Raw genomic sequence first — 21914 nt, forward strand, 5'->3', positions numbered from 1 at the left:
GGGTTTTGAAAATTTATAATTGCTGTAAATCAATATGGGTTCTGCATAAAAGTGATTGCAGCCCTCAAACATAATGCAAGGAGCATTAAAATAAAATTTTAGCTCATGTGCACACCATTTAGAATATGAACGATAAAAAACAAGCAAATTTCTTTCATAAAATAGAGCATACCGTGTTTTTACGTGTTTTGGGTTTTTTGAATATTTAATTGGGACTGTGTATCAACCAAGTAGCCATGGATTTCAGCATAGATCTTTTTCCTACAACCTCCTCAGCCTCTTGGAACAATCCGGTGCCTCCCGAACAAGCATCCATCTCCCAATTCTCTTATTGATTCTTGCCACATGAAGTGCCTTTATGCAGGAGAGAGAAAGAGGAGAGAGAAAGAGTGAAAATCCATCTCAACAAACCGAGCAGCCATTCCACGTGCGAAGACAGGCGATGAGTGAAGATAGGATGTAGATTAGGCATGAGATTAGCTGGGGGGATTGTTTTGAACCACCATAGCCCCCTCTCCACAAATCGTGGGATGATGGTGCCTTCTTTCTACCTGTCGCCTGAAAAAAACAGACGCCCCTCCCACCCCCATGAATTACAATTGGAGAATATCATTTTTTGATTAGGTATTGTCCCAGCTATCCTTACAACCATAAGTATGAACTAAAAACTTCTATAATCTACAAAAGGTCTTACAAGATTCTAGGAATGATCTTTTTTATTGAGATATTGCCTTGTCTCAATCGTGTACTAAGAAATGTATTGTTACACTTCATCATTTTGTAATAAAGAAAGAATTTCTTCCTTTTCAAGTTATCCTATTATAAGTTGTGAGTAAAGAAAAAACCAATGTTAACTCTATAAATTGATTCAGAACCTATGTCAAGCAAGTGTTATCTCAAGAGAAGTAATGAAGATGTGCTCTTGGATTGTGTTTTTATTGTGGAGGACTTGTGCATATTGCTCATTGTTGTCGTCATCAAAAGCTACAAGTATGGAGTTATATAGTGCTTAGAAATCAACAAGGAAAAGCATATGTACTGTGTTGATGCTTCTAGCTTGCATCTAAAAAAGAACTTGTCATTTATGAGTAACAAGATTCCACTCTCTTTAAAACAAATATTAATTATAAAAAGAAAAGAGGTGTACAATTGAAAAATAAATAAAATTGATGTCTTTATTTTATTGAGTTGACATATAATGTGTATTGAACACTTGATACTTTGAAGTTATTATTTGTATTAGTCAACTTATGGTTAAAGACTAAGGTCCATGAATATAAATAGAAGCTATATCTAGTCAAAAAGATTACAAAAGGGGCAATATGACACAGGGACATGGGAAGTCCCTAATCCTAAATTTCTTGTATAAAAATGATGAAAACTAATGAAAAAGAATATTTATATGTATGCAAACTTTGTCTTCTTGATTTTTTACAACTATCACCTTGAGAGTGAGAGTAGAGAGGGAAATTTATGGAGAGCTTGTGCGAGAGTGAAAGACATGGCGTGTGAAGCTCTTTGTATGCTATCTTATTTTCTTCATCGTGTCACGGTGAGTGCCTTCATGGATCAAGAGTGTATGAGTTAAGAGTGTGAGAGGGTGAGAGATGCGGAGTGAGAAATCGTATTATTCTCTTCTTCTGCTTGATCTGATTGTGGGTGTCCATCATTGCTCTATAATATTACTAGCTACAAGGTACAACAAACCACTAATACATGAAACTATCCATGAAGTAAACAATCAAATAAATAGACAAATGAACTATATAATAAATTATGCATGAATCAATCATTTAAATTGTTACTCTTCAACATGAAAATTAAGTGTAATTAAAAATAAAAAAATACATGAAAACATTATTCCTATATCATTTTTGCAACTATATGTAACACACAAACACTATTTATTTTGATGATAAAGTGAATAATCTTTTTGTACACTAATGGTGAAAACTTGATGTATGTGAATCATTGCATGAAGTTATATTGCACATGCTTTTATTTTTCTAAAAGTATCCCAATGGAAAGAATGGAGTTTGGAAAAAATTTGTAGAATTATCCATTCAATGCACAAGATACACTTGGGATTACTATGTAGAAGTGTTCTTCACCCAAGAAGAATGCACTCCTCAAGAGATTCAATCCAAAGAAGAAAAAGTGAGAAATGAGGTCGACGTCCTCTATATATAGTAGATTTTCTAAGGTTTTAGGCATGCTAGGTTATTTTTGTAAGTCGGTGGGCTCGTTAGGCTATGCAAATAGCCTAATGGGCCCGAAGGGAAATAGAAAAACCCTTGCAAATTGATCAACATAGCAAGTTTTTGTTATTTAATATTATTTTTAACATTATTAGTATGAATTTGTAGATTTAATACGATGATGTTATGATGGGACCTAAAATGGGCCGGCACTAGCTACAACACTAGCTGGACCTCTGACATGCACAAGACAACCCCACGGCCTCGCGGTCAAGAGCATCTATAGGACACATTGCCCTGCCATCGTACGTACATTTTGTGGTTGCATCGTGTTTGTAGTCCAACCCTTAACCTTCTCAGACTCCTCAGAGGGAGACGCTACAAATTTTGGTGTAATTCACCATGTAAAACAACATAGGAGGTACCCCTTGGCTTATTTTCGTGGCTCCACTATGGCCCTCCTACACCTTGGGGATTGGTCCCTCGATGCATCGCTAACATATATAACGCATAAAAAATAGACTCTGCTCTTGGTACCAATATTATATCATTCTAGGAATATACTTGTCCTCACTTACTTGTCCCCTTGGACCCATCGTCTAGACCTACCGTGCGTGGGTGCCTTACTCTCTCCAGCATGGGTCATTTATACTTCAGCCAATTGCTATGCATGCCAGGAATACATACCATGTGTATGATTCATGCAATAGTGTATACCTTATTGTGCACAAACAATTATAGTTTGAAATCGATCTATGTGTCGTGCAAAAACAACCCTTTTAATGAATTTCTACTAATGCACAATGCTTCGTTGTAGGAACCTAGCACCAAGGCGAACCTCCTATTGCTAGACCCATTATTTTCAAATAAACCGCATCCTAAATGTTATGCATAAAGAGAACAATCAGAATTTGTATTATTTTAGTGTTGTATAACATCATCTTCCCCCTCACCGTTTAAATTTTGCTACGTTGCATAGATGTAGAGGTTCTTTTATGTCATTTTTTGTATGTAACAATAATAAATATGAACGTTAACACAAAGGACTAGGGTCAAACTGAGGCTTAACCTCATGCTTTAGTCCCATCAGACATTAACATACATAGATCTCATTTTTCTAATTTTTTCGAGCGCAAAAAACACCATTTTTTTCAAATTTTCTCCATTTTTTCTATTTATCTTTAGTAAAAAATAGATATTTTTTGGTTTTTTTCTAATTACTGATCATTGGAACTGAAACTCAACATTTTTCCTTATTTTATCCCATGTCCACTCGTTTTTCCCACTCAAAATCAAATAAACTATCAATTTTCATCAAAAGTTGTGGTTTTTTCAGGTTTTGAAAATTTATAATTGCTGTAAACCAATATGGGTTCTCCATAATAGTGATTGCAGCCCTCAAACATAATGCAAGGAATATTGAAATAAAATTTCAGCCCATGTGCACACCATTTAGACCATGAACAATTAAAAAACAAGCAAAATTCTTTCATAAAATAGAGCATACTGCCTTTTTGCGTGTTTCGCGTATTTTGAATATTTAATTGGGATTGTGTATGGACCAACCAACCATGGATTTCAGCATAGTTCTTTAGCCTTTAGCCTCCTAAGCCTCTTGGAACAATCTGGTGCCTCCCGGACAAGCATCCATATCTCGATTCTCTTCCTGATTCTTGCCACATGAAGTGCCTTTATGCACGAGAGCGAAAGAGGAGAGAGAAATAATGAAACTGCATCTCCACAACCGGGCAGCCATTCCACGCACGAAGACAGGCAATGAGGAGCGAACATAGGATGTAGATTAGGCATGAGATTAGTTGGGGGGATTGTTTTGAACCACCATAGCCCCTCTCCACAAATCGTGGGATGATGGCGCCTTCTTTCTACTTGTCTCTTGAAAAAAAAGGACTCCCCCCCACACCCCCTAAAATACAATTGGATAATATCATTTTTTTGATTAGGTATTGTTCCAACTATCCTTATAGCCATAAGTATCAACTAGAAACTTCTATAATCTACAAAAGGTCTTAGAAGATTCTAGGAATGATCTAGTGTATTGAGATATTGCCTTGTATCAATCGCAAATTAAGAAATGTATTGTTACACTTCATCGTTTTGTAATAAAGAAAGAATTTCTTGCTTTTCAAGTTATCCTATTATAAGTTGTGAGTAAAGAAAAAACCAATGTTAACTCTATAAATTGATTCAGAACCTATGTCAAGCAAGTGTTATCTCAAGAGAAGTAATGAAGATGTGCTCTTGTATTGTGTTTTTATTGTGCAGGACTTGTGCATATTGCTCATTGTTGTCGTAATCAAAAGCTACAAGGATGGAGTTATATAATGCTTAGAAATCAACAAGGAAAAGCATATGTACTGTGTTGATGCTTCTAGCTTGCATCTAAAAAAGAAGTCGTCATTTGTGAGTAACAAGATTCTACTCTCTTTAAAACAAATATTAATCATAAAAAGAAAAGGGGTGTGCAATTGAAAAATAAATAAAATTGATGTCTTTATTTTATTGAGTTGATGTATAATGTGTATTGAAAACTTGATACTTTGAAGTTATTATTTGTATTAGTCAACTTATGGTTAAAGACTAAGGTCCATGAATATAAATAGAAGCTATATCTAGTCAAAAAGATTACAAAAGGGGCAATATGACAAAGGGACATGGGAAGACCCTAATCCTAAATTTCTTGTATAAAAAGGATGAAAAATAATGAAAAAGAATATTTATATGTATGCAAACTTTGTCTTCTTGATTTTTTACAACTATCACCTTGAGAGTGAGAGTAGAGAGGGAAATTTATGGAGAGCTTGTGAGAGAGTGAAAGACATGGAGTGTGAAGCTCTTTGTATGCTATCTTCTTTTCTTCATCGTGTCACGGTGAGTGCCTTCATGGAGCAAGAGTGTATGAGTTGACAGTGTGAGACAGTGAGAGATGTAGAGTGAGAAATCGTGTTATTGTCTTCTTCTGTTTGATCTGATTGTGGGTGTCTACTATCCATCACTGCTCTATAATATTACTAGCTACAAGGTACAACAAACCATTAATACATGAAACTATCCATGAAGTAAACAATCAAATAAATAAACAAATGAACTACATAATAAATCATGTGTTAATCAATCATTTAAATTGTTAATCTTCAACATGCAAATAAAGTGTAATTAAAAATAAAAAATTACATGAAAAGAATGGAGTCTGGAAATTTTTTTAGAATTATCCATTCAATGCACAAGATACACTTGGGATTATTCTGTAGAAGTGTTCTTCACCCAAGAAGAATGCACTCCTCAAGAGATTCAATCCAAATAAGAAAAAGTGAGAAATGAGGTGGGCGTCCTCTATATATAGTTGATTTTCTAAGGTTTCAGGCATGCTAGATTATTTTTGTAACTCAGTGGGCTCGTTAGGCTATGCAAATAGCCTAATGGGCCCGAAGGGAAATTGAAAAACCCCTGCAAATTGATCAACATAGTAAGTTTTTCTTATTTAATATTATTTTTAACATTATTAGTATGAAATTGTAGATGTAATACGATGATATTATGAGGGGACCTAAAATGGGCCAGCACTGGCTAGAGCACTAGTCGGACCTCTTACATGCACAAGACAACCCCACGGCCTCGTGGTCAAGAGCGTCTACACGACATATTGCCCTGCCATCATACGTACATTTTGCGTTTGCATCATGTTTGTAGTCCAACCCTTAAGCTTCTCAGACTCCTCAGAGGGAGACCCTACATATTTTGGTGTAATTCACCACGTAGAACAACATAGGAGGCAACCCTCGGCTGACTGCTGTGGCCCCACTACGACCCTCCTACACCTTGGGGATTGGTCCCTCGATGAGTCGTTAACACATATAACACATAAAAAATAGACTCTGCTCTTAGTACTAATACTATATCATTCCAGGAATGTACCAGTACTCACTTACTTGTCCCCTTGGACCCACCGTCTAGACCTACAGCTTGGGTGCCTTGCTCTCTTCAGCGTGGATCATTTATACTTCAACCAATTGCTATGCATGCCAGGAATAGATATCATGTGTATGATTCACACAATAGTGTATGCCTTATTGTACAGAAACAATTATAGTTTGAAATCAATCTATGTGTCATGCAAAAACAACCCTTTTAATGAATTTCTACTAATAGGCAATGCGCCCTAGCACCAAGGCAAACCTCTTGTTGCTAAATAAACCACATCCTAAATGTTATGCTTAAGGATAATAATCAGACTTTGTATCATTTCAGTGCTTAAACTATTGTATAACATCATCCTCCCCCTCATCGTCTAAATTTCACTACGTTGCATAGATGTAGAGGTTCTTTTATGTGATTTTTTGTATGTAACAGCAATAAATACGCACTTTAACACAAAAGACCAAGGCCAAATTGAGGCTTAACCTCATGCTTCATCCCCGTCAGACATTCACATACATAGATCTCATTTTTAACTTTTTTCGAATGCGAAAAAACCATTTCTTCTAATTTTCCTCTAATTTTCCTATTTATTTTTAATTAAAATAGGTATTTTCTGGTTTTTTTCTAATTACTGATCATTGGAACTGAAACTCACCACTTTTCCTTATTTCTACCCCATGTCCACTCATTTCCCCCACTAAAAAAAAAAACTATCAATTTTCATCAAAATTTGTGTTTTTTCGGGTTTTGAAAATTTATAATTGCTGTAAATCAATATGGGTTCTGCATAACAGTTATTGTAGCCCTCAAACATAATGCAAGGAACATTAGAATAAAATTTTAGCTCATGTGCACACCATTTAGACTATGAACGATAAAAAACAAGCAAAATTCTTTCATAAAATAGAGCATACCGTGTTTTTACGTGTTTTGGGTTTTTTGAATATTTAATTGGGACTGTGTATCAACCAAGTAGCCATGGATTTTAGCATAGATCTTTTGCCTTCAATCTCCTCAGCCTCTTGGAACAATCTGGTGCCTCTCGAACAAGCATCCATCTCCCAATTCTGTTATTGATTCTTGCCACATGAAGTGCCTTTATGCAGGAGAGAGAAAGAGGAGAGAGGAAGAGTGAAAATCCATCTCGACAAACGGAGCAGCCATTCCACGTGCGAAGACAGGCGATGAGGAGTGAAGATAGGATGTAGATTAGGCATGAGATTAGCTGGGGGGATTGTTTTGAACCACCATAGCCCCCTCTCCACAAATCGTGGGATGATGGTGCCTTCTTTCTACCTGTCGCCTGAAAAAAATAGACGCCCCTCCCACCCCATGAATTACAATTGGAGAATATCATTTTTTGATTAGGTATTGTCCCAGCTATCCTTACAGCCATAAGTATGAATTAAAAACTTCTATAATCTACAAAAGGTCTTACAAGATTCTAGGAATGATCTTTTTTATTGAGATATTGCCTTGTATCAATCGTATACTAAGAAATGTATTGTTACACTTCATCATTTTGTAATAAAGAAAGAATTTCTTGCTTTTCAAGTTATCCTATTATAAGTTTTGAGTATAGAAAAAACCAATGTTAACGCTATAAATTGATTCAGAACCTATGTCAAGCAAGTGTTATCTCAAGAGAAGTAATGAAGATGTGCTCTTGGATTGTGTTTTTATTGTGGAGGACTTGTGCATATTGCTCATTGTTGTCGTAATCAAAAGCTACAAGTATGGAGTTATATAGTGCTTAGAAATCAACAAGGAAAAGCATATGTACTGTGTTGATGCTTCTAGCTTGCATCTAAAAAAGAAGTTGTCATTTATGAGTAACAAGATTCCACTCTCTTTAAAACAAATATTAATTATAAAAAGAAAAGGGGTGTACAATTGAAAAATAAATAAAATTGATGTCTTTATTTTATTGAGTTGACATATAATGTGTATTGAAAACTTGATACTTTGAAGTTATTATTTGTATTAGTCAACTTATGGTTAAAGACTAAGGTCCATGAATATAAATAGAAGCTATATCTAGTCAAAAAGATTACAAAAGGGGCAATATGACAAAGGGACATGGGAAGTCCCTAATCCTAAATTTCTTGTATAAAAAGGATGAAAACTAATGAAAAAGAATATTTATATGTATGCAAACTTTGTCTTCTTGATTTTTTACAACTATCACCTTGAGAGTGAGAGTAGAGAGGGAAATTTATGGAGAGCTTGTGAGAGAGTGAAAGACATGGCATGTGAAGCTCTTTGTACGCTATCTTATTTTCTTCATCATGTCACGGTGAGTGCCTTCATGGATCAAGAGTGTATGAGTTAAGAGTGTGAGAGGGTGAGAGATGTGGAGTGAGAAATCGTATTATTCTCTTCTTCTGCTTGATCTGATTGTGGGTGTCTACTATCCATCATTGCTCTATAATATTACTAGCTAAAAGGTACAACAAACCACTTATACATGAAACTATCCATGAAGTAAACAATCAAATAAATAGACAAATGAACTATATAATAAATTATGCATTAATCAATCATTTAAATTGTTACTCTTCAACATGAAAATTAAGTGTAATTAAAAATAAAAAAATACATGAAAACATTATTCCTATATCATTTTTGCAACTATATGTAACACACAAACACTATTTATTTTGATGATAAAGTGAATAATCTTTTTGTATACTAATGGTAAAAACTTGATGTATGTGAATCATTGCATGAAGTTATATTGCATATGCTTTGATTTTTTTAAAAGTATCCCAATGGAAAGAATGGAGTTTGGAAATTTTTTTAGAATTATCCATTCAATGCACAAGATACACTTGGGATTCCTATGTAGAAGTGTTCTTCACCCAAGAAGAATGCACTCCTCAAGAGATTCAATCCAAAGAAGAAAAAGTGAGAAATGAGGTCGACGTCCTCTATATATAGTAGATTTTCTAAGGTTTTAGGCATGCTAGGTTATTTTTGTAACTCGGTGGGCTCGTTAGGCTATGCAAATAGCCTAATGGGCCTGAAGGGAAATAGAAAAACCCTTGCAAATTGATCAACATAGCAAGTTTTTGTTATTTAATATTATTTTTAACATTATTAGTATGAATTTGTAGATTTAATACGATGATGTTATGATGGGACCTAAAATGGGCCGGCACTAGCTACAACACTAGCTGGACCTCTGACATGCACAAGACAACCCCACGGCCTCGCGGTCAAGAGCATCTATAGGACACATTGCCCTGCCATCGTACGTACATTTTGCGTTTGCATCGTGTTTGTAGTCCAACCCTTAACCTCCTCAGACTCCTCAGAGGGAGACGCTACACATTTTGATGTAATTCACCATGTAAAACAACATAGGAGGTACCCCTCAGCTTATTTTCGTGGCCCCACTATGGCCCTCCTACACCTTGGGGATTGGTCCCTCGATGCATCGCTAACATATATAACGCATAAAAAATAGACTCTACTCTTGGTACCAATATTATATCATTCTAGGAATATACTAGTCCTCACTTACTTGTCCCCTTGGCCCCACCGCCTAGACCTACAGCTTGGGTGCCTTACTCTCTCCAGCGTGGGTCATTTATACTTCAACCAATTGCTATGCATGCCAGGAATACATACCATGTGTATGATTCATGCAACAGTGTATACCTTATTGTGCACAAACAATTATAGTTTGAAATCAATCTATGTGTCGTGCAAAAACAACCCTTTTAATGAATTTCTACTAATGCACAATGCTTCATTGCAGGAACCTAGCACCAAGGCGAACCTCCTATTGCTAGACCCATTATTTTCAAATAAACCGCATCCTAAATGTTATGCATAAAGAGAACAATTAGAATTTGTATTATTTTAGTGTTGTATAACATCATCTTCCCCCTCACCGTTTAAATTTTGCTATGTTGCATAGATGTAGAGGTTCTTTTATGTCATTTTTTGTATGTAACAATAATAAATATGCACGTTAACACAAAGGACTAGTGTCAAACTGAGGCTTAACCTCATGCTTTAGTCCCATCAAACATTAACATACATAGACTCATTTTTCTAATTTTTTCGAACGCAAAAAACACCATTTTTTTTCAAATTTTCTCCATTTTTCCTATTTATTTTTAGTAAAAAATAGATATTTTTTGGTTTTTTTCTAATTACTGATCATTGGAACTGAAACTCAACATTTTTCCTTATTTTATCCCATGTCCACTCACTTTTCCAACTCAAAATCAAAGAAATTATCAATTTTTATCAAAATTTGTGTTTTCTCAGGTTTTGAAAATTTATAATTGCTGTAAACCAATATGGGTTCTCCATAATAGTGATTGCAGCCCTCAAACATAATGCAAGGAATATTGAAATAAAATTTCAGCCCATGTGCACACCATTTAGACCATGAACAATAAAAAAACAAGCAAAATTCTTTCATAAAATAGAGCATACTGCCTTTTTGCGTGTTTCGGGTTTTTTGAATATTTAGTTGGGATTGTGTATTGACGAACCAACCATGGATTTCAGCATAGTTCTTTAGCCTTTAGCCTCCTAAGCCTCTTGGAACAATCTGGTGCCTCCCGGACAAGCATCCATATCTCGATTCTCTTCCTGATTCTTGCCACATGAAGTGCCTTTATGCAGGAGAGAGAAAGAGGAGAGAGAAATACTGAAACTGCATCTCCACAACTGATGCCAGGAGGCATATTCCATGGTGGATTCCGTGAGGTTTTACGGTGGATTCCGTAAACTTAGATGACCGGGGCTCATATGCAAAGAGGATTCTTTGTGCGAGAAGTTGATGGGGACGCCTGTCCTTTTCGGGCGTTTCATTAAGTTAGTGTGTACATGGGTGATTCCATAGCGGGTGATTCCGCAAAATGCATATTAAATTAATAAACGTTTATGAGTTTAGAGTGCGCACTCGTAATAAATTAAGGTTAGGATTTATTTCTAACCAGTTGATTTATTTATGTAGCTGAAGACTGCTAGGTATTCACTTTTGTCGGTTTAATTGTGTTATTTTACTAACGATTGTGAATGCTTCAGTTGATGTGTAGAGATAGCAGCAGTGGCGGAGGAAAGCATTGGAGTCTAGCGGGTTTTCGACCTTTGGACTATATTTTGATAGGCGCCACGCCTATATTTTGTTATGTCTATAGAGATATCGATTATTTATTATTATTTTGTATGCGCTTATGCGCCTGGATATGTTATTTCTATTTGGACATTGAGATTGGGCGTGTCAGACACTATGGGCACCGTCCATTAGCTTTATTTTCCTATTTTTGGTAGAAAGCAAACTCAAAAGCTAAAAGCTTGTCATATTTTTGTAATTGGGCTATTATTGAGCATGAAGATTGGAAATATACATTAAATACATGCTTTGTGAAGCGCTCACACAAGGCATGGGGGAGATTGAACCCAATTTGTCTCTTGCTTCTTGTCGTGCTTGCTTTTACATGGGTTTTTGTGCTAAAAAGTAGAGTACTTTGTTCTTGGGGACCTTCTAGGATTCACCACGTGAGCTATCTGCGTCCGATCTGCGCACCAGTGGTTTCAGAGCGGAGCAGAGATTAAGGGCTTCCAATCACTACCAATCTCGGGCGAAGGCGGAGCTCCAGGAACAAACGGCCTCTACAGTCAATCTCGTCGCGAACCGTCGATACAGGCAGACTTCTGGCGATCAAGAACCCCTGTTTCCACTGTCAGATCGCGAAGGACCAGGCTCTGTAGGCGGAGGACCACTCCCTCATCTCCATGAACAAGTCGTGGATAAAACAGTAAGAAGCCATATCTTTTTCTTCAAAAAGCTTAGTCTTCAAGCTTAAAGACTTAGGAAATTGAAGAAGCTCCACGAAATTCATCAACGAAGTAACTGAATGGGTCCGAAATTTGCGCGACGTCATCAAACACATCCTCTTGACCTCCACGAATCACGCCGTTTTCAGTCGACTCTTCCTCCCTCATAAGCCTAATCTACTAAGCTTATTAAGCTTAAGCTTAATTCATTAAGCTTAAGTCACACAATACTTTGCAAGTTACACAGGGCAGAGAAGTCGATATACTCCGGGTCTCGCGCTCCTGAAGTCAAGTTCCATAAGTCGACGGTAATCAAGTTCTGCAAGTTCTGCAAGTCGGCCTAAGTCCAGCAAGTCCACAACTCTGCAAGTCTGCTAAGTCTGCAACTCTGCAAGTCAAACTAAATCAGAACTGACTAGTGCTTAAAACTCATAGAAGACTTGTTCGTATGCAAAAACTCTGAACTGGAAAGTTGTTCGCAGCAAGCTGTTCTACCTATCTACAAGTTCGTTGAAGTACTTTCAGCAAACGGAGACAGAAATATTGCAGAATTTCTGAAAAATTGAAGAAGAAAATACCCAAAAATACATAGCCTTGTAACCCCAAATTTGAGCTACGCTCATCCCGCTAACTGATTTTGAGTGAGAAAGGTTTGTTGAGTTTTACAGGATGACTACCCCACATATGGATGATCCTATGGCTGAAGACGATCTACCCGAGCCTACCATGGAACAAAAGCTGGATCTTATCATGCTGCAATTGGAAGAAGAGCGAAGAGCTAGGCAAGCTTTGCAAGCGCAATTGACAAAGCTACAAGGAGCGTCCACTGATAAAGAAGAACCTCAAGCTGAAGATTTGATTCGCCATACCATCGACGCCACTCTTGAGGCACAAACCATTCGCAAGGAATCTAAGATAAGTAAACGAAGTTTCAAGTTTCGCACTTTCAATGGCATAAGAGAAGGAAAGACTGTTTTATCATTTATTAGTCAGTTTGATGACTATTTCCATGAGGAAACTTATCCCGAGAAAGATAAAATCAAGTGTGTTACTAATCATCTGATAGACAGAGCATCACTTTGGTGGACTGTAGTCCGCAAGAGCATAGAATGTCCTGCTACATGGGAAGATTTCAAGAAGAAGTTCATGCAAAATTTCCTTCCACCGCAATTTCATGAGAAGGCTATCAAACAATGGGATTTACTCCAACAGCGTGATCGTGAGCCTATTCCACAGTATACAGAGCATTTTTGGAATGCACTCTTACAGCTACGCATGCTTGAAGACGTACCAGAGACGACACATAAGCGGAAGTATATGTCTGGACTCCTTGGACATTACTACGCTGAAGTGAACATGTTCAAGCCTGCTACCCTTGAAGACGCCATCTCCTTAGCCCACGACACTGAAGATAAGTTACGCGGAAGAGATCGACGACCACAGCCATTCCAAGCAAACGGTAATTATGGATCTAAACAATTCAATTCCAATTTCAGAAGGTTTAATCCAGGTCGTTTCTCATCACCATCTTTCCGCAAGAATTGGCCTAAACCACCTGCATTACCATCCACTGTCAATCCAAATCCTAAGCCTATTCCACAAGCAAATCCAAATATACCCAGACTCCCAGCCATTGCAAATAATGTGACCAAAGCCAAGCCCATCGTATGCTACAAGTGTCACCAGCCAGGGCATCTCGCAGCAAATTGTCATTCAAAGAAGCCATCATCACATATCAACTACCTTGGAGCTATGGACGAAGATGAGCATGAGGATATGCCAGATTTCACTGAAGAAGAAGATGATCCTACTACTACTTCCGACACTTTACCAGGTATGCCTACTTCACATTCATTGTTGACTATGAAATGTATGGTGCATGGAAAAGAAAGAACTATATTGCATGATGACGGTAGTACCCATGACTTTATTTCAGCAAAATTGGTAAAGGAATTGAAACTGCATACTGTACCTACGCACTATCGCATAAAAGCTGCATTTTTAGGCACTAGGTACAATGGCACACAAGAAGTTCAAGATTTAGAAATTCAAATTGGTCCATATATTGAAAGAAGAAATTTCTTAGTTGTCCCATTACAGTCTAGCAACATTATTCTAGGAATGCCATGGAGACACCAACATAATCCCAATATAGATTATTCCACACACACAATGAATATTAATTTCCAAGGAAAATCTATTACATTATTTGGTATGCATGCATCTCATATGTTTCCACTGCTTTCGCATACTCAAGCAAAACGTGCACTGCGTAAGAATATTAAATCATATCTCATTTGGGTGAATGAATTGCACGCAAAGGAAAATCATATGCACTCTAGGCATAAGGAATTTCTCGCATATTTTAAGGACTGTTTTGCAGAAGACCTACCACCAGGTTTACCTCCATCACGTCCAGAAGACCATAAGATTGACCTAATACCTGGCACACAACCACCTTGCAAAGCCCCATATAGGCACAATCAAATAGAGCAAAAAGAAATCCAGAGTCAAGTTGAAGAATTACTAAATAGAGGCTTAATTCAACCTAGCAGTTCTCCATTCGGTGCACCTGTGCTCTTAGTCAAGAAAAAGAATAATACTTATCGGATGTGTATTGACTACCGAGCATTAAACAAGATCACTGTAAAGAATAGGTATCCTATACCTAGAGTTGATGACCTTATGGACAAACTGCAAGGATCTTCTATATTTAGTAAAATTGACCTTAAGTCTGGATATCATCAGGTGAGGCTAGATAGATCTGACATATTTAAGACTGCATTCAGGACACAGTTTGGCCATTACGAATTCTTAGTCATGCCATTCGGATTAACTAATGCACCTGCCACTTTCAGTAGAATGATGAACTGTATTTTTCTAAAATATCAATATTGTGTGATTGTTTTCTTTGATGATATTTTAGTGTTCAGTCAAAGTGAAAAAGCACATTATGAGCATTTATCATTAGTTTTTCAATTACTGAAAGAAAATCAATTGTTTGCAAATCCTTACAAGAGTGAATTCTTTAAGACAGAAATAGAATATCTAGGTCATATTGTATCAAAAGAAGGAATAAAAGTTGATCCTAAGAAAATTGATGCAATATTGCATTGGCCTGTTCCTAAAAATGTACATGAAATACGCTCATTCCTTGGTCTTGCTAGTTTCTATAGAAAGTTTGTACGTAATTTCTCATTACTTGCTTTACCATTGACCAAACTTCTTAAGAAAGGCATTGTTTATCAATGGACTGAAAACCAACAGAAATCCTTTGACTTACTCAAACGTGCATTAACCAATGCCCCTGTTCTACAATTGCCTTACTTTAACAGACCATTCTTTTTAGTTGTGACCGATGCTAGCGGATCAGGAATAGGAGCCGTATTAATGCAAGACAACCATCCAATAGCATATTCTAGTTCTAAGCTGAAACCCTCTGAGCTTAAATATTCCACTTATGACAAGGAACTCTTAGCAGTTGTCCAAGCATTAAAACAATGGAAGCATTATTTAATGGGTTCAGAATTCATGATAAAGACTGACCAGCGAAGCATTAGACATCTACTTAGCCAACCTCAAATTTCTGACCGTCATATCAAATGGGCTTCATTCATTCAAAGTTTCCATCCTATCATTCAATACCAACCTGGAAAAGAAAATGTAGTTGCTGATGCATTGAGTAGAAGACCTGCAATTCATAATATATCTATCATATCTTTTGATTCTTTGATTGCCATGAAAGACACATATCACCAGGATATTACTTTTCATTCTGATTGGCAAAAATTAGTTCAAAATAATTTCATTCCTGTTGATTCATTATCATATAATGATGGATTCATGTTCTTTGAAAAGAGACTGTGTGTTACTATTCCATTCCGATCTTTTGTTTTGAATGAAATTCATTGTCCCCCATATCAAGGTCATAGAGGTATCATTTCTACATTACGCATGTTAACTGAAGATTTTTATTGGCCCCATATGGATGCAGATGTATCTAATTTTGTTTCTGAATGTTTGATTTGTCAAAGAATAAAGAGACATCATGGTAAACAGTATGGATTATTAATGCCTTTATCTATTCCATCTAAACCTTGGGAACATATATCTATGGATTTCATTACTGGTTTACCAAATACTAAATCTAACCATGACATGATTTGGACAATTGTAGATAGATTTAGTAAGCAAGCATATTTCATTGCATGTAAGAAAACTTTAACAGCATCACAAGCAGCACAGTTATTTTTGAAAACTGTTTTTACTAATCATGGATTGCCGAAAGTGATTTTTTCAGATAGAGATTCTAGATTTTGTAATAATTTTTGGATTACACTGTTTGCAAATCTAGGCACAAAGATTGATTTCTCATCTGCATTTCATCCAGAAACAAACGGACAAACAGAAGCCACAAATAGCACCATTCTAGATCTTTTACGTGCATACACTATCTCTAAACCTCAGACATGGGATACTCATTTGCATTTATTACAGTTTGCTTACAATAATACACCGCACACATCTACAAAGAAAGCACCTTTTGAAGTTATTTATGGCTATAGATTATCTACCCTTGTTGCATCTTTGTCTAATAGAATACAGACTGCTGATGATATTGCTGTTATGCATAACACTATTTTTGATGAGGTTAAGGATATGATTGCTAAAGCCCAACAATCATATACCAAACAAGCCAACAAGAAAAGACAAGCCATGAATTTTAAAGTTGATGATTATGTTTGGCTTAGAATAGAAAAGCGTAGACTGCAAAGTGTAGATAGACATCCAGTTGTCAAATTAGCTCTTAGATTCTACGGACCATTTAGAATCATTCATAAGATTAATGACAATGCATTCAAGTTAGAATTGCCATCTCATTGGAAAATTCATAATACATTTCATATTAGTTTATTGAGACCATTTAGAGGACAATTACCTATCCACCCTGTCTATGAAAACCCACCTTTACTAGAAGAAGAGACTGAAATACTTGAACCAGAAGCCATTATTGACACTGACTACATGACCACTAGAACTGGCCGAAGGTATTCTAGATATTTAGTAAAATTTAAGAACCATCCTGTAGAGGAAGCACAATGGATGCACGCTAGAGACTTAAATGCTTTCCCCACTCTGTTAGCTCCACATTGAGCTAATAGCAATTGAGGTCAATTGCTATCCCACCCCGGGGGTATGATGCCAGGAGGCATATTCCATGGTGGATTCCGTGAGGTTTTACGGTGGATTCCGTAAACTTAGATGACCGGGGCTCATACGCAAAGAGGATTCTTTGTGCGAGAAGTTGATGGGGACGCCTGTCCTTTTCGGGCGTTTCATTAATTTAGTGTGTACATGGGTGATTCCATAGCGGGTGATTCCGCAAAATGCATATTAAATTAATAAATGTTTATGAGTTTAGAGTGCGCACTCGTAATAAATTAAGGTTAGGATTTATTTCTAACCAGTTGATTTATTTATGTAGCTGAAGACTGCTAGGTATTCACTTTTGTCGGTTTAATTGTGTTATTTTACTAACGATTGTGAATGCTTCAGTTGATGTGTAGAGATAGCAGCAGTGGCGGAGGAAAGCATTGGAGTCTAGCGGGTTTTCGACCTTTGGACTATATTTTGATAGGCGCCACGCCTATATTTTGTTATGTCTATAGAGACATCGATTATTTATTATTATTTTGTATGCGCTTATGCGCCTGGATATGTTATTTCTATTTGGACATTGAGATTGGGCGTGTCAGACACTATGGGCACCGTCCATTAGCTTTATTTTCCTATTTTTGGTAGAAAGCAAACTCAAAAGCTAAAAGCTTGTCATATTTTTGTAATTGGGCTATTATTGAGCATGAAGATTGGAAATATACATTAAATACATGCTTTGTGAAGCGCTCACACAAGGCATGGGGGAGATTGAACCCAGTTTGTCTCTTGCTTCTTGTCGTGCTTGCTTTTACATGGGTTTTTGTGCTAAAAAGTAGAGTACTTTGTTCTTGGGGACCTTCCGGGATTCACCACGTGAGCTATCTGCGTCCGATCTGCGCACCAACAACCGGGCAGCCATTCCACGCACGAAGACAGGCAATGAGGAGCGAACATAGGATGTAGATTAGGCATGAGATTAGTTGGGGGGATTGTTTTGAACCACCATAGCCCCTCTCCACAAATCGTGGGATGATGGCGCCTTCTTTCTGCTTGTCTCTTGAAAAAAAAGGACTCCCCCCCACACCCCCTAAAATACAATTGGATAATATCATTTTTTTGATTCGGTATTGTTCCAACTATCCTTATAGCCATAAGTATCAACTAGAAACTTCTATAATCTACAAAACGTCTTAGAAGATTCTAGGAATGATCTAGTGTATTGAGATATTGCCTTGTATCAATCGCAAATTAAGAAATGTATTGTTACACTTCATCGTTTTGTAATAAAGAAAGAATTTCTTGCTTTTCAAGTTATCCTATTATAAGTTGTGAGTAAAGAAAAAACCAATGTTAACTCTATAAATTGATTCAGAACCTATGTCAAGCAAGTGTTATCTCAAGAGAAGTAATGAAGATGTGCTCTTGTATTGTGTTTTTATTGTGCAGGACTTGTGCATATTGCTCATTGTTGTCGTAATCAATAGCTACAAGTATGGAGTTATATAATGCTTAGAAATCAATAAGGAAAAGCATATGTACTGTGTTGATGCTTCTAGCTTGCATCTAAAAAAGAAGTCGTCATTTGTGAGTAACAAGATTCCACTCTCTTTAAAAAAAATATTAATTATAAAAAGAAAAGGGGTGTACAATTGAAGAATAAATAAAATTGATGTCTTTATTTTATTGAGTTGATGTATAATGTGTATTGAAAACTTCATACTTTGAAGTTATTATTTGTATTAGTCAACTTATGGTTAAAGACTAAGGTCCATGAATATAAATAGAAGCTATATCTAGTCAAAAAGATTACAAAAGGGGCAATATGACAAAGGGACATGGGAAGACCCTAATCCTAAATTTCTTGTATAAAAAGGATGAAAACTAATATAATGAAAAAGAATATTTATATGTATGCAAACTTTTTCTTCTTGATTTTTTACAACTATCACCTTGAGAGTGAGAGTAGAGAGGGAAATTTATGGAGAGCTTGTGAGAGAGTGAAGGACATGGCGTGTGAAGCTCTTTGTATGCTATCTTATTTTCTTCATCGTGTCACGGTGAGTTCCTTCATGGATCAAGAGTGTATGAGTTAAGAGTGTGAGAGGGTGAGAGATGTGGAGTGAGAAATGGTATTATTCTCTTCTTCTGCTTGATCTGATTGTGGGTGTCTACTATCCATCATTGCTCTATAATATTACTAGCTAAAAGGTACAACAAACCACTAATACATGAAACTATCCATGAAGTAAACAATCAAATAAATAGACAAATGAACTATATAATAAATTATGCATTAATCAATCATTTAAATTGTTAATCTTCATCATGAAAATTAAGTGTAATTAAAAATAAAAAAAATACATGAAAACATTATTCCTATATCATTTTTGCAACTATATGTAACACACAAACACTATTTATTTTGATGATAAAGTGAATAATCTTTTTGTACACTAATGGTGAAAACTTGATGTATGTGAATCATTGCATGAAGTTATATTGCACATGCTTTGATTTTTTTAAAAGTATCCCAATGGAAAGAATGGAGTTTGGAAAATTTTTTAGAATTATCCATTCAATGCACAATATACACTTGGGATTACTATGTAGAAGTGTTCTTCACCCAAGAAGAATGCACTCCTCAAGAGATTCAATCCAAAGAAGAAAAAGTGAGAAATGAGGTCGACGTCCTCTATATATAGTAGATTTTCTAAGGTTTTAGGCATGCTAGGTTATTTTTGTAACTCGGTGGGCTCGTTAGGCTATGCAAATAGCGTAATGGGCCCGAAGGGAAATAGAAAAACCCTTGCAAATTGATCAACATAGCAAGTTTTTGTTATTTAATATTATTTTTAACATTATTAGTATGAATTTGTAGATTTAATACGATGATGTTATGATGGGACCTAAAATGGGCCGGCACTAGCTACAACACTAGCTGGACCTCTAACATGCACAAGACAACCCCACGGCCTCGCGGTCAAGAGCATCTATAGGACACATTGCCCTGCCATCGTACGTACATTTTGCGTTTGCATCGTGTTTGTAGTCCAACCCTTAACCTCCTCAGACTCCTCAGAGGGAGACGCTACACATTTTGGTGTAATTCACCATGTAAAACAACATAGGAGGTACCCCTCGGCTTATTTTCGTGGCCCCACTATGGCCCTCCTACACCTTGGGGATTGGTCCCTCGATGCATCGCTAACATATATAACGCATAAAAAATAGACTCTACTCTTGGTACCAATATTATATCATTCTAGGAATATACTAGTCCTCACTTACTTGTCCCCTTGGCCCCACCGTCTAGACCTACAGCTTGGGTGCCTTACTCTCTCCAGCGTGGGTTATTTATACTCCAACCAATTGCTATGCATGCCAGGAATACATACCATGTGTATGATTCATGCAATAGTGTATACCTTATTGTGCACAAACAATTATAGTTTGAAATCAATCTATGTGTCGTGCAAAAACAACCCTTTTAATGAATTTCTACTAATGCACAATGCTTCGTTGCAGGAACCTAGCACCAAGGCGAACCTCCTATTGCTAGACCCATTATTTTCAAATAAACCGCATCCTAAATGTTCTGCATAAAGAGAACAATCAGAATTTGTATTATTTTAGTGTTGTATAACATCATCTTCCCCCTCATCGTTTAAATTTTGCTACGTTGCATAGATGCAGAGGTTCTTTTATGTCATTTTTTGTATGTAACAATAATAAATATGCACGTTAACACAAAGGACTAGGGTCAAACTGAGGCTTAACCTCATGCTTTAGTCCCATCAGACATTAACATACATAGATCTCATTTTTCTAATTTTTCGAACGCAAAAAACACCATTTTTTTTCAAATTTTCTCCATTTTTCCTATTTATTTTTAGTAAAAATAGATATTTTTTGGTTTTTTTCTAATTACTGATCATTGGAATTGAAACTCAACATTTTTCCTTATTTTATCCCATGTTCACTCGTTTTTTCCACTCAAAATCAAAGAAACTATCAATTTTCATCAAAATTTGTGTTTTCTCAGGTTTTGTAAATTTATAATTGCTGTAAACCAATATGGGTTCTCCATAATAGTGATTGCAGCCCTCAAACATAATGCAAGGAATATTGAAATAAAATTTCAGCACATGTGCACACCATTTAGACCATGAACAATAAAAAAACAAGCAAAATTCTTTCATAAAATAGAGCATACTGCCTTTTTGCGTGTTTCAGGTTTTTTGAATATTTAATTGGGATTGTGTATCGACGAACCAACCATGGATTTCAGCATAGTTCTTTAGGCTTTAGCCTCCTAAGCCTCTTGGAACAATCTGGTGCCTCCCGGACAAGCATCCATATCTCGATTCTCTTCCTGATTCTTGCCACATGAAGTGCCTTTATGCAGGAGAGAGAAAGAGGAGAGAGAAATACTGAAACTGCATCTCCACAACCGGGCAGCCATTCCACGCACAAAGATAGGAAATGAGGAGCGAAAATAGGATGTAGATTAGGCATGAGATTAGTTGGGGGGATTGTTTTGAACCACCATAGCCCCTCTCCACAAATCGTGGGATGATGGCACCTTCTTTCTGCTTGTCGCTTGAAAAAAAAGGACTCCCCCCCACACCCCCTAAAATACAATTGGATAATATCATTTTTTTGATTAGGTATTGTTCCAACTATCCTTATAGCCATAAGTATCAACTAGAAACTTCTATAATCTACAAAAGGTCTTAGAAGATTCTAGGAATGATCTAGTGTATTGAGATATTGCCTTGTATCAATCGCAAATTAAGAAATGTATTGTTACACTTCATCGTT

The sequence above is a fragment of the Lygodium microphyllum genome, chromosome 30 (assembly GCF_053477565.2).
Source record: "Lygodium microphyllum isolate KBCC chromosome 30, Lygodium_microphyllum_v1.1.10, whole genome shotgun sequence".
NCBI lineage: Eukaryota > Viridiplantae > Streptophyta > Polypodiopsida > Schizaeales > Lygodiaceae > Lygodium > Lygodium microphyllum.